Here is a 13815-nt window from a genome sequence, read left to right as displayed (position 1 = left end):
GACAAACATACAAGCTCATGCTATTAACAAACTCCCCCTTTGTCATTGATGGCAACACCAATAGCAATACTGTAATGTCCCCTACTATGTTTTGACCCAACTTAACCATAATTAATCTATTTCCATATACTAATGACTTAAACTAGATTGATTAGGAAACAAATCCATCTTAACATGAACCAAATCAAGGATATTCCATAGTTCAATTGGATTATCAATTATTGAATTGTTCATCCCCTATACTACGTAATTAATTTTGTCATTTATAATTCTTCTTACTGTTTATTATCTAATGAGCTCTTTCGGATTTACAATCTAATATTTTATTTGTCTGATTAAGACATTATATATATATATATTCTGATTTGAACATAAATAAACAATAAAATGATCTATATTATATTATAAATTATTTATATATTTATTAGTTACTTATTTATTCATTACTTATTATATGATTTATTTGTTTTACTACATGCACCACCACTACCATGTCACCACCTGTAATTAATAACAGTATTGAGCTGATCTGATCTGATCTGATCTGATTGATGTTTCTTCCAGATAATATATATTTCCCCACTTCTTATCCCCCTTTCTCCCATCATGATTTCTATTATATATCCTATCTTATGATGAGGCACACCTCTTTATCGAGCCTTTTTGGCTACCCCTTAATTGCACTTCTTCATTATGGTAATCACTGCCTTTGTTAGAATTTATGTCTACTTCAAAACCCAATGATAACAATCATAATCACTGTCCCTATTATTATATTCTCTCTTATTACCAATATGGTATCAGTATTCTTAACTAATCGTTTATGTATTACTCATCAACATTATTTGCTGTCTTCTATGGAATCAATATACTAAATACTTGAAACTAACTGAGTTCGTATCATTGCTCTTTCCTTGCTGACGTTGACCAAATCACAGCCTTAGCTAATCACTGTCGATAGTACAGGGTCGATGCTAAATGTTATTTAGACACATTTATTATTGAATATATAAATTATGTGTATATTATTATTTTAAATATAAATTGTGTTTATATTATTATATTAATTTAATTTTATTTGAATATTTCAAACATTAAATATTAATTAAATAATAATATTTAATAAAAAAATAAATTTCAAAGAATCATTCTTTGGTAATTATTATGTTAATTAATAATAATAATTGATATATATATATATATATATATGACGATCAAGGAAGGGACGTGACAAACACCAATATGATCCTAATAATCTCACAACTCTCTCCCCACAATAATCTCACAACAAGTCTCTCTCCCTTTGACAACAATGACAATGGGCACTGCAAACCATACTAACCAACTCACACCACCGCTCCCCCTAAGAGCAACAATTTAGGATCAATCCAAGAGACAGGGATAAGCGCTAAGTCTCCCTCTGGAAAGATGCACCAAATGCATCTAGTTAGAAAAAGGAGGGGCAATAACCCCAAACTTCTGCTTGAGATACTCAAAAGTATCCTTTGCCAAAGCCTTAGTAAAAATGTCTACTACCTGCTCTATTGTAGAAACGTATTCCAGTTTAACTTTTTTTCTACAACCTTCTCTCTTAAGAAATGATAATGGATTAAAATATGTTTAGATCTTGAAAGCATAACCGGATTATTTGAGATGTTCATAGCACTAAAATTATCACACATAATAGGAATAGCTTCATCATACACTACTTAGATGTCCTTAAAAGTCTGCTTCATCCACAAAATTGAGTACAACAAGATGCTATGGAAATATATTCAGCTTCTGCAGTGGATAATAACATTGATTCTCGTTTCTTACTCATCCATGAAACCAATTTGTCTCCCAAAAAGAATGCACCACCACTAATACTTTTCTTGTCATCAATACTTCCGACCCAATTAGCATTTGTACATGCTTTCAACATGAAATCTCCATCCTTCTTGTACCATAGGCCAAAATCTTGAGTTCCTTTCGGATATCTGAAAATCCTCTTCATTGCTTGATCATGAGTTTGTTTCGAACTATCTTGAAATCTTGCAAACAAACACATAACTTGCATAATATTTGGTCTAGAAGCGGTAAGATATAATAGTCCTCCAATCATAGATTTGTACTTCTTCTGATCAACATCCGGAGATGTATCATCTTTGCCTAATTTACATCCAATAGCTAAAGGGGTAGTAACAAGTTTACAATTCTCCATATCAAACTTCTTTAACATCTCTTTAGCATACTTAGCTTGAGAAATAAAGATTCCATCATTCAATTGAGTAACTTGAAGACCAAGAAAGAATGACATTTTTCCAAACATAGACATCTCAAATACTTTCTACATCTCTTCTGCAAATTCTTTACACAATCCATCACTTCCTCCAAAGATATTATCATCAACAATCAACAACTTAATGCCTTCAACCTTAAAATAAAGATTTTTGTTTGCAGTACCTTTCCTGAAATTTTGTTGTAACAAATATTTGTCCAGTCTTGCATACCACGCTCTAGGTGCTTGTTTGAGTCCATACAATGCCTTCTTTAATCTACAAACCATGTTCAAAACATCTGACAATCTAAATCCATCGGGTTGTTCAATGTATACTTCTAGTTCTCCATTCAAAAATGTTGACTTAACATCCATCTGATATACTCTATAGTTCTTGTAGGTAGAAAAAGCAAGAAACATTCTAAAAGCTTCCATCCTAGCAACTGGGGCAAAAGTTTCTTCAAAATCAATACCTTCTACCTGAGAATAGCCTTTACATACCAATCTTGCCATGTTTCTTGTGACTTGCCCTTGTTCGTTCAGTTTGTTTCGAAACACCTACTTAGTTCCTATCACATTTTTATCCACTAGTCTATGTACTAGCTCCCAAGTCTGATTCTTCCATATCTGATTCAATTTTTCTTCCACTGTTTTAACCCAACTTTCTTCTTTGCTCGCTTCTTCATATAATTTAGGTTCAATGAGTGAAAGAAAACAACAATTAGTTTGCTCATTTACCTCTGTAACTCTTCTTGCTTGAACTCTTTTGTTCTTATTTGATCTTTTGAATGATTCCTCTGCACATATTTCAGGGTCTTGATTGCTTGTTCCGGTTTTTCTTTATCTTCTTTTGCTTCATCGTTTCCTTCCGTATCTGTCTTTTCTTCTATAACAACAAGAATAATCGCAAATTCAGTCTCTTGAACAGGTTTAAGGGCAGTCTGATCCCATTCCTCACATACTTTCGCATTTGTAGTCTACACTATCTTGTTTAATTTGTTATTGTAACACCAGTAGGCTTTTCTATTCGTAGCATATCCCAAGAATATTCTTTCATCTGCTCTGGTATCAAACTTTTTTGAGATCATTCTCATCTCTTTTGATATAGTACTTACTCCCAAAGATTTTGAAATATTTCTTCCATACCACAACTCATAAGGTGTCTTAGTATGATTTATTTTTATCTGAACCCTATTAAGAATGTAAATATTAGTATGCATAGAGCTTCTTTCCAGTACACATTAGCCAAGTTAGCATCTTTCATCATAGTCCTAGCCATCTCAATAACAATTCTATTCTTCCTTTCTACCATACCATTCTACTAAGGAGTTCTCGAAGCAAAAAGATGTCTCCTAATACCACATTTCTCATAGAAATTGTCAAATTCATTTCAAGTAAATTCTTCACGTCTATCAGATCTCAAACACTTGATTAAATTCTCTCAAAAATGTAACCCATGTCATTCTATGTAAGAGTTATCATGTTGTGGCTAATAATTATTTATTTAATAATTAGTCTATTATACTCTACACTTAAGCTAAACTTAGGCATCTTATAATTCTTTAGGGTTTTCTCCTTTATGGTTTCTAGTATCCTTTTATAAGGATTCTCTCTTTGTAATTTAAGTAATTTGTATTGCATTATTCTTGCACAATCAATATGACTCCTCTTTTCTAGATCATTGAATTATGACCTCCATAGCTTTGTTTTTGCTTCTCTCCTTCTCTGACAGGTTTGCATGCAGGTGATCCTTGGGAGCTGTAGAGTTGATTTTTCCTCAACACCTATATGGTATCAAAGCTCAGATTTGCTGCTGCCTGTTCTTGTTTTTTGAAGATTTTTTGGAGCTTTGAGGGTTTCAATTATTCAGAGCTTTTTTTGTTAGATCTAGGGGTACTTTTTTCGAAGTATTTTGGGCTCAAACGGATCTCACCGTTGTTCTCAGATCGCCCAAAAACCCTCATTTTCATATAAAATGTCCATTTTGGACAAATTTGGCTTCTAGAATTTTTTTTTCATTTTGCCATTTTTTAGGCACGATTCCCAAAAAAATTCCCCCCCCCCCAAAAAAAAAAAAAAAAACACATTGCAATTTAACGGCTTGCAGGCTGACATGGCTTACAAGCTACTTGGAGCGGATGACGGTTATATACTGCCGCCGCAACGGTTACTTTGGCCGCTACGGTCAGCGGCTCCCTTTGCTATCGCCGCTAGCGGGTTCCACTACCGCCAGCGGTTAGTCCGCTCACCAACCGGCCACCACCATCGTCACCAATGCACCACCCCGATCCGCCGCACACTGGCCACCGGAGCTCCACCAGACCCTGTTTTACATGCTTTTTGATAGGGGTTTTTTTTATTTTGCCATAACTTGGGCAAACGAAGTCGGATTTTGGCAAACGAAGTCGGATTTGGCAAACGAATAGGCGTCAAAAAGCGCTTTCCAAGCTCTCTTCAGATCTAGAGGTTTGATCTTCTATTTTGATGTCTTTTTTTTGAAATCAAAGCCAGAAGTTCTTTTTTGCACTCCGGGAGGCATATCTTAAGCATCCAGACTCCGTTTTTAGCACACGAGATATCGTTGGAAAGATGGTTCTGTGCACTTTCTAGTGGTATAGGTCTTCTTTCCAGATTTGTCCCCTGGTACATTTTATTCAGTGTTTTGCATTTATGCACTCTAATGAATATCTTGGATGTTTCAACTCCTAGGATCCTTTTTTTTGTGTGGGATGACTTATCTTTGGCTATTATTTATGTATTTCCAGCCTTTTGTCTTCTTTGAGCATTGTATACATCATTTTGTAAGCATTTTCCTTTTTGCAAACGCACTGAGATAAAGTGCCACTATGCTTTGCATGCTTGGGATCTTGCACATCTTGTGCCTTATTGTACTTGCACTCCATTATAAAGTGCCATGGGGGGGGTTTGATGTTTGCCTTTGTTTACCATCTACCTTTGTCACATGAGTGTTCCTTCCACGACACTAGCCTTTATATGTGTTTGTACTTTCTGCTGCACTCTCAATGTTCTTGGTTCTTCGTCATGCAATTTTTCTTGGCATTCAGTTTCAGTGTACCTGTCACCTCTCCTTTGTTAGCATTATGGGGGGATTTCTCCTGTTGGTTGTTGGTTCTAATGCTTCCTTGGTTCGTCGAAGTGAGCTATGTATTCAGTATTTGTTCCTATGTACTAGGCGGATGCAGTGGCTAGTTACCTATGCATTTCGGTGAGATGGATCATTTACCATATGGACATTCTTTCATTCCTATTTTTGGAGGCAACCTTCCATCTTCAATTGATCAGCTCTTCAGACTTTGGTGTTTTTGCCATCTGTATCTTCGAGTTCAATTGTTTGCCTTTGTTTACCATCTGATTCGAGTAGTGTTATTTGAGGGCACTCATGCAGATTACAGTCTTCTCTACCTGATCATCTTCTATTTCAGTGGAGGTTCTTCAGATCGACAGTTATTCTTCGACGGTGTTTGCAGATTCATGCTTCAGTGGTGTTCTTCATGTTCCTCCTTTGTTCCTTTTTTCTGGGATATTCTCTTGTTTGGAGGCTTCTTTGGTCCTTCACTTGTATTTCTCTCTTTAGGAGAAGAGTTTTTCCCGTGAGGTTTTCTCCTTTCCTCCAATTGTGAGAGATCTTTTGTACTTGGGTACCTCATATGGCCTAGTTGCCGGGACCCATTATTACTTTCATGCATTTCGTTTACATGCATTTTTTCGTCCTTAATTGTTTTTAGCTACTCCCTAAGTTCATCTTAAGGGGGGGTGTTAGAATTATCATGTTGTGGCTAATAATTATTTATTTAATTATTAGTCTATTATATATACTCTACGCTTAAGCTAAACTTAGGCATCTTATAATTCTTTAGGGTTTTCTCCTTTAGGGTTTCTAGTATCCTTTTATAAGGATTCTCTCTCTATAATTTAAGTAATTTGTATTGCATTATTCTTGCACAATCAATATGACTCCTCTTTTCTAGATCATTGAATTTTGGCCTCCATAGCTTTGTTTTTGCTTCTCTCCTTCTGTGACAGGTTTGCATGCAAGTGATCCTTGGCAGCTGTAGAGTTGATTTTTCCTCAACACCTATATTCTAGAATAATCACCAATGAGTAGCATAAAATACCTTTCACCATTAAGTCCACTTGTCCTTGTAGGGCCACACAAATCTGTATGAATTATCTCCAATGGATATTGATGTAGAATACTCCTTGTTCTCGAAACTTCTCTTTGTTTGCTTCCTCAACTGACATTCCCTACACATAGTGTCAATAGGCTTCATAATCTTTGGTAAACCTCTTACTGCCTTAAAGTTACTGATCTTTATCATGTTATCAAAGTTAACATGTCCCATCCTCTTATGCCATAACCAGCATTCATTGCTCTGACTCAGATAACATGTGTTTCTACTTTCATCCTTTATATAATAAACATTTCCACTTGTCCTAATTCCTTCTGCTACCAAATTTTTGGTTTTACCTTTTCTGATCATACATCCAGTATCAGTGAACACAACTTCATAACCTCTATTGCACATTTGACTAACACTCAATAAACTGTCTCAAACCTTCTACATAATAAACACCATCAGTTTTATGCTTACCATCAATTGAGATGCTTCCTATTCCACAAATCGGTGCAACTTCTTCTCCTGCAAATTTCACTGATCCACCATCATACTTCTTCAGAGTGATAAACTTGTCTTTGTCTTTGGTTATGTGATTCGGGCATCTTGAATCAATGACTATGATCTTGATTCAACTTTATCATGCAGTACAATCTTCTCTTCTGGTCTATCGGATCTATCTTGATTCTTCTCTTAAATAGCCAGGAAAAAGATTCTTCATTCGAGTCTTCAACATCTGCTTCTTCAGATGAATGTAACTCCATAGAGCAAAATCTCTTTTTCCCTTTATCTCTATCATCTGTTCTTTTCTTAAAATCATGTCTTCTATATCTACTTTTCTTTTCATCATCATCATATTTTTTCTAGTCTTGTTTGTATATATATTTAGAAGCATAATGACCAATTCTTCCACAATTAAAGCATTTCAAGGACAACTTACCTTTGTACTTTCTAGTTCCTCTCTTCAGTATTCTTACAAAGTTTGCTTCAACCTCATCCAGGTTCTCACTTGTTTGTGGTTCATCCCCTGATATCCTTGAAATGTTAAATGCAACTTCTCATCGATAGGATTTTATATCTTCCATCTCTCCAATTTCACAGGTAGACAATGTTCCAATAAGCTGATCAATTGTGTAGTTCAAGTCATAACATTCTTTAATAGCACACTTCTTCGGTTTGTAGGGTTTGGTTAATGTAAACAAGATCTTTCTGATGACATCACTTTTCTAACATTCCACCAACAACTCGAATAGCCTTCATAGCATAATTTACTCCATGTATGTAGCTCTCAACACTTTCATCATCAGCCATTTTGAAACATTCAAATTTTTGCTTCAAGTTCAAAAGTCTTGCTTGCTAAATCTTCGGATCACCTTCATATGCATAACACAACTTCTTCTAGATTCCCTTAGCTTCTTTCATTTCTTTAACCTTGCCAAATACTTCATCACTAAGATAGCTGATAAGTATTGTTCTAGCTTTTGCATTTGTCTCCTGAGCCTTAATTTCATCCGAAGTTGATGGTCCATTCAGAGGGCGTTGATAACTTGTTTGAATAATCTCCTAGATTCCATTCTACAATGCTTGCAAGTAAGACTCCATTCTTTCCTTCCAATAATTAATGTTTGTTCCATCAAACATCGATGCTTTAACTTGAAGTTCCTATGCCATCTCTAGATCTACCTCAAGCGGTTAAGCTTTCCAAAGAGGAACCTTGCTTTGATACCAATTGTTGAACACCTGACAGGACAGAGAGGGGGGGTAAAACAGTCTGGAACTTCAAAATGAATTATTAATAAACAACATTAACTTGCTTAGCATTAACACATTGATCATTAGTACACATGAACACCGGATTTACATGGAAAACCCAAACAGGGAAAAAATACGGTGAGAATCTAACTCACAATATGAATAAAATGTTTACAATGTTTTAGGCTTACTGCCAAGGAGCACCAACACCTAAAGGACTTGCAAAACTAAGGTGCACAACCTTAAGCAGGATACAAAGAGGTCATGCTTAGCTGAAAGTCACTTCAAGACAAGATACAAAATTTTGCCGCAGGACTCATTGTCAATCAGCAATGAATGAAATAGCTGAATTGAAATTGAGAAGGATTCTCCTGATCATGAAATTGTCCTTGAACAACTAGATCATGCGACCAACATCATGGCAAACATCTCTAATAATCTTCACTGTCACAACACATTGTCTTGCAAAATATATAAACCTCGAAGCTCTTCTCAAACTGACTTTTTGATCACCACAAACTCAAATCTGCTTGCAAATCATTCACATACACTTCACACAATTCACTTCTCATCCACAAACAATTCATCCATCCACACATCTTAAATATGAGATACAACATTGAAATTCTAATTAAGGGTCGACCAAGATAGAATAACAAATATTGCACAAAATAAGCCACCTAGACTCAAAATACTTAAATCGATCCACTCCAGGAGAAAGAGGGAACCAAAACACATCACAATACATCCTTCCACGATTGATCCAACAATCCGCACACGCTAACACATACTCCAAACGCATTACAAAATGTAACATGTAGAAACAATAACCAGTCGGCCACATAACCTCTTCCGATGCAAAATACTTCATGCGGATCTCCACACGCCACGGTGAGACTCAAATTAACATCTCAACACATCTTCCAATACATATCTGGACCAAATGAATATGATCAACTAAACTGCAATACAATTAGCAACATATCCAGTGGGCACCAAAAGCATTCCAAACCACCCTAAATACTGGATGACACAACCAACACCAAAAACATTAACTACAACATAAAACATAATTTTGCAACTAAAAGCATATCTGGAGGGCACCAAAAGCATTCCAGACCACCCTAAATACAGGATGACACAACCAACACCAAAAACATTAAATGCAACATGAAACATAATTCTACAACAACCAAAAGCATATCCGGAACAAAATTCATCCGGATAATCAGGTCTCACATCAATGACAACCATAAACTCCAAATCTAAGACATCCCCAATGGATCCCCTAAGTGTTGAAAGATGCAAAAAATCCATGAAAAGTCTTTGTCTGAGCTCTCTTCAATGTTTTCTTCGATATATTTCATGTGCTGTTAGAGTTTTAGACTTTTGAGGTTGTCCATACCTATATACCCTCCCTACTGATCCTGGCAACCTTCTTAAGTCCTTGTCAAACATTGTCTAAGAATCATTTTTTGGAGTATCGAAGTTTCCCATCCTCCAATACCATTCCCTTGGCATTCTTGAGCCCTAAAGCCCAAAAGTCTTGTCAAAATTTGAAGTCCTCTGCCCCTTTTCGGACTTTTGGACTTCCTCGTCCATCCATCCCTTGGTACCACTTCCCATTAATATCCATTCCCTGAACTCCAATCCCTAGCATCCAAAAATATTATAAGTCTATTGGGATTAGACTTTCTTCCTTCCCCTTATCTAGTACCCATTTCCACCAACCCCAAAAGTCCAATACTTCATTGATTTCTCTATGTATACTATCTTAGTTGAACTTTCAGCCATTCCTTGACTCATTACCAAGTCATGCCCCATCCCTACTCCCCAATTCCAATATCCCAAAAGTATTTTCTTTTTCAAGATTCCCTTTGTCGGCCTTCCTCCATCCCACATGCCCTCCAACATGACTTCCTTGTCACCCCTAATTCCTCAATCCTAATGCTCCGATGCATAGAAGATTGCATTGTATTTCATTTAACTTTCAAAGAGGGACGTGTTCCCCTCCAAGTACGACGTGTTACGAAGAGTCCGATACACAAAGGAAATGATACTATATTGGTATATATAGGAGTTTTAGAGTACTTTGTACTCCCATCCCAAACCTTCACAAGGAGTGCTGGCCCTTGACCCCACTGAGGACATTGCCCCCAAACCCCCATGAGGGGCACTGCCTCTCAACCTCATCAGGGACTCACTCCCCATTAGCTGTTGGGATCTCTTATTCGATATAAAACTTGATAACAATGAGGTGATGAGGAATTGGGACATAACTCTTGAGTATGCTAACTTAGATGTTATTATCGCACAACTTGCCAATAAATTCTTTAGATGAGACAACTTCTGCATATGACATGGCTAGGAGAAGTGGCATTGCAACTCATTTCTAGGTTGAAGTGCAATCGTAACTCAGTAATATGCTCTACAAATTTAGTAATATGTGTTTTTTAAGAATATTTTTTAAAAATCATGTATTTAAATAGGTTTGATACCCGAGTTTTTCCAAGTCGCAAGTTTTACATTTTTGGGGGGTTATTGCATTATCATTGAGTTTGGTTTTTTCAACTATGGTCCAATTTATTATTTATTACTAGAATATTAAATTGTATATGAAATCAGTTATAGTTATAAAAATTTACAATTTAAAATAATTTAATAATTAATATTATAAAATAGTTTTAAAAGTTAAACTAGCATATGCAATACTATTAATATTAATATATTTATTTTTTATTTGTAATGTATATTTTAAGTTTTAATATATAATTAATATATTTAATTTTTAATGGTCATATTTATGATTTTTTTTATATGGATGTAAAAACACTTGCACCCCCCCCCCCCTCCCCAAAAAAAAATAAAAAAAAATTGGCATACTGTACACACGTACCCTTACTCATAACCAAACCCAATTGGACAACTTAGTATATAGTGGGTGTCCTTGCATCTATCGAAGGTATGAGATTATTGATGTTTGACTCGTCCAAAGGCCTAATAAAATGAAGTGCAAATATTTCTAAGGTTGTAAAGGCTTGAGGGAGCATAATAATATTAAGCGAACAGTTTCTTAATATTTATTCAAATGCTACATGCACAAATGAAAATGGCATGATTCTTCTCCACCCACCCTACCTAGTCACCATTATTGTAGGCCATATCTCAACTACTTGCATTTAATTCGTTTTATCTTCTTTGTATCTTAGGCCTACGTTTTGGAGGAATTGAATCTGGGCCATTGATTTTGAATTGCTATAGTGCTGCAATTAGTGTTGACACCTTGTAATTGTTAAAAAAGTAAATTTTTGACCATTTTGGAAGTGGTTAGTTCTTTGGTGTGATCTCCAAACACATGCCAATGTGATGTAGGGCAGCCATGAAAAGTCAATTTAGTTCATTAGGTGGATTACAAGTTTGTGGAATCAAAAGAGATAAATGTTATAAGAGATTTTGTAAAAAAAAGGTCTCCATGGCATTGTGCATACCTTCAGAAGGGTCTCTTCATAAAAGCTAGGGGGTTTCCATCGCCACATTTGCTAGCTCAAATGTAATGTTGAGTTAGATGAATATAACACTCTGAAAACATTGCAAGATTTGTAATGATCCTTCTCACATTATTTATGGATATATGCAGCTATATTCTAGATTACTAAGCATACTCTATTGTAAATTTCATAATCTTTGGTGTATGCAAATTGCACAATGCATATTCCTTTTGATTTGAGTTTGTATTCCTCTTGATGAACTATAACTCTATCGCGCATTGAATAGCATTGGTCTTTGATCCACTTGGCCAATCTCACACCATCCAAATCACTATTTTAGGAATAGAATCATCTATCGTGCATCCATGATCTTGTATTATAACTCGGGAATCAATCTTAGGAGAGCCTTAAAGAACTAATTTCATGTGGGTCATGCTTGCACAATCACATCAGCTATATAAGGATTTATTGTAGCTAATTTTACTTGACCTAGTGATAGATTTGGGGTCAAGTAAGAAATTTGGGTTCAAACCTAAGTCATTGCGCTCAAGTTCGAGTTCGAATTCGCCAACATTAAAATTCGGATGAAATTCGACACAAGAAAAAAATTTGAAAAAAAATTCATCATTAAATTCGTTTCATATAAATTTGATTTTTTAGAAATTCTAAATAATATATTAAAAAATATGAAAATAAACAATATTAAATTTGTCGAATTTTATATATTAATAATTAAAAATAATATTCTAAAATATTTAATTTTTAATATATTAAATATTAAATTTGACAACTTTTAATCTCAATCACTTAGAAGTGTCGATAGTGATCATAATAATGTTAATATAAATTCACGACCCTGAATTTTAAATAAGGTTAATATTAAAATATTATTATGAATTTATGAAAAGGCCCTGTTGATAGCATTAGTATAAGTGATTGTCTTTTTAATATTAACATTTATAATAATGTTTATATTCGAGCTGCAATTTTTGCCGACACGTCTCCAAACCCTGCCCGTGGCAAAGCATCATGTCGGTCTGCAACCCATCAGTGGCCCTCAAACCTCTCGGCGGCAATTGGGAACTAATCATCCACTAATGAAGAAAACTTATGCCCATCATATTACAAATTTAAGACGAATTTTTGCGAACTTCATTGTTTTTTACAAGTTCGCCGAATTTCGAACCTAAAGCCAAAAATTCGGCAAACACAATGACCAAGGTTTAGACTATAGTTGTATTTAGTTGTTCATTTTATTTGATCTATACACTTGTTAAGGTATACCCCTAGGGATACCCTACCAAGCTTAAGTTGAGCTCAAAATGTAGGAGAGAGAACCCACTCATGGAGTTGACCTTCAACCCTCCATGTTTTGTGGATGAGAAAGTTTTACTTTCACGACGACAACCCTAGCCTTGAAAGTAAAAATAATGTTCTAAGAAGTGGTAAAGTCAATTCATAATTGTCTAAGGAACGTTGACAAGAAAAAATGAGTGAAGTCTTTTTTGAGAGTCTAGAAAGTGCACTTGCTGCACAATTTCAAGGTACACACCTTAGTTCTCCCATTTCATAACTATAGAAAAAGGTATTGTATGTCTATTGCCCGAAATTTAGGTATATGAAAAATGATTGTAGGAAAAGATAGTATGATCTATCCCACAAGCATTAGAATGAAACTTATATGGTAGATACTAATAAGGAAAGACCATAAGGAGTATGCATTGATGGCCTTTTAAGATAATTGAAAGCAATTGTTGCTTCTTTGATTTAAGTACAACCAAACATTTCACATGTCAAAAGGACTAGTATGTTAGGTTTACTAGTAATGACAATAACATGGATTTTGTTTCACTTGGGGATGCTAAGTCCCATACAATTCAAGAGATAGATGATGCTAGAATCACTCTCAATGACACCAACAAACCTTTAGTACAAATTGTTAGACATGTTCCATGTTTGAACAAAAATTTTGTCTTTTTTTTGATAGATTACAAAAATCCTAACATTAGTGCACTTTTGTGGGAAAAAAGTCTTGTCTGTGATGTAAACCAAGATAAAATAATTGCTTGAAGCACTAGGCTAGGTGGTGTGTACAAAGGCTTGTAGAAACTTGCTGATCCTAATTAACATGCTACACCAAGGATACTATGGTCCAATAATAAATCCAAGGTGATCAAGA

General features: G+C 35.1%; 1 protein-coding gene across 5 annotated transcripts in view; it reads right to left on the bottom strand.

Annotated features, from left to right (window-relative positions):
- The window catches only part of LOC131047927 (isopentenyl phosphate kinase), a 307620-nt gene that overhangs the window by 60106 nt on the left and 233699 nt on the right, over window positions 1-13815 (bottom strand). The gene's annotated exons all lie outside the window — the stretch shown is intronic.

Source organism: Cryptomeria japonica, chromosome 3, assembly GCF_030272615.1.
Source record: "Cryptomeria japonica chromosome 3, Sugi_1.0, whole genome shotgun sequence".
NCBI lineage: Eukaryota > Viridiplantae > Streptophyta > Pinopsida > Cupressales > Cupressaceae > Cryptomeria > Cryptomeria japonica.
The sequence above is the reverse complement of the archived record's forward strand: the minus strand, read 5'-3'. Positions and strand labels throughout refer to the sequence as shown.